The sequence below is a fragment of the Leucoraja erinacea genome, chromosome 15 (genome assembly GCF_028641065.1).
Source record: "Leucoraja erinacea ecotype New England chromosome 15, Leri_hhj_1, whole genome shotgun sequence".
NCBI classification, from domain to species: Eukaryota; Metazoa; Chordata; class Chondrichthyes; order Rajiformes; family Rajidae; genus Leucoraja; species Leucoraja erinaceus.
This window is the reverse complement of record NC_073391.1, coordinates 11395280-11396708: the sequence shown is the minus strand read 5'-3', so window position 1 is coordinate 11396708 and position 1429 is coordinate 11395280.

Genomic DNA, 1429 nt, shown 5'->3' with positions numbered 1-1429 from the left:
ATATACCTAGAGTCATAGATGTACAGCATGGAGACAGGCTCTTTGGTCAACGTTGTCCATGCCAACTAGGTATACTGCCTGTTTTGTCCCAGTGGTCTCCAAAACCTTGATATCTGTATTTATGTCCAAATACCTCATAAAAGTCACAATTATATCATTTTCTATAACTTCCTCTGGCAGCTCATTCCACATACAGAGGACATGAGTGAAAATGTTATCCCTGACGTCCTGCTTAAATCTCTTAACTCTCACTTTAAGCTTAGTTATGGATTCTTCTACCCTGGGATAAAGACTGTGAGTGTTCACTTTATCCATGCCCCACTTGATCTTGTACATGTCAATAAGGTCACCCCTTAGCCTCCTCTGAGCCAAAGAAAAATGTCTGCCCATGCAACCTTTTCCTCAAATTGAAGCCTGCTTGGCCAGGTAACATCCTGGTGAATCTGTCTGCTCTCTTTCCAAATTAATGCAATGCTTCCTATACTTGACACACAATACTCCGTGTGGCCTCACCAACGACTTGTAAAGCTGCCTCATGACGTGCCAACTTTTGTACTCAATACCCACCCCATTGAGGGCAGGTGTGGCAAACCCTTTTCTTTGCCACATTGTCACCACTTTCAGGCAACCATGCACCTCTGCTGCCAGGTATATCTGCTCTGGAGCATACTCAGGGCTCTACCATTTTCTGTGTGAGTCCTGCTCTGGTTTGACATACAAAAGTGCAATGCCATTTGCCATTGTCGTGGTATACAAGACTCAAAGTTAGGATAAGATGACACAGACATGGAGAATTCTTCAAGAAGACGAAAAGCCTTTAATTTGCACAAATCTGGGCCTGGAACATTCGGAGATAGTACAGCTTGGCCACTCTCCAAATGTTCTCTGATCCATAAATTCAGACATCGTTTTATTACAATTTCAGTTCTTATCTTTGGCTGCTTAGCATGCATGTTTTTACTAACTTTAACCTCTCACTGTCCTTGCCCTTTATCTCCAATCTCTGAGTTACCATGATGTTCTAAGCTAAAGCAAAATAAACTAAGCAATAACATGTTTTTGGGCCTTGACTTCTGATCACATAAAAAAATAGCTGACATCTGCGAGCTTTACTAAATGTTTTTAAACATATTGGTAAAATTAAGAAGTAACGTGTTTCTTCTATATACATTCTATATAACTTCTATACCATTCCATGGCCCACCTCCCTGACTCATCTAGATCTTGTCGTAAATTTATATATCCTTCCTCACTATCAACCACCAATTTTGATCTAATCTGCAAATGGATGAACAATGTTAATGACATTGTCATCCAAACCAATAATGTATATAACAAACACCTGGGGACCCGGTACCAACGTCTGCAGCACTCCACTGGTAATTGGAACTCCAATCAGAAAAACAACCCTCTACAACTACCCTTTGGC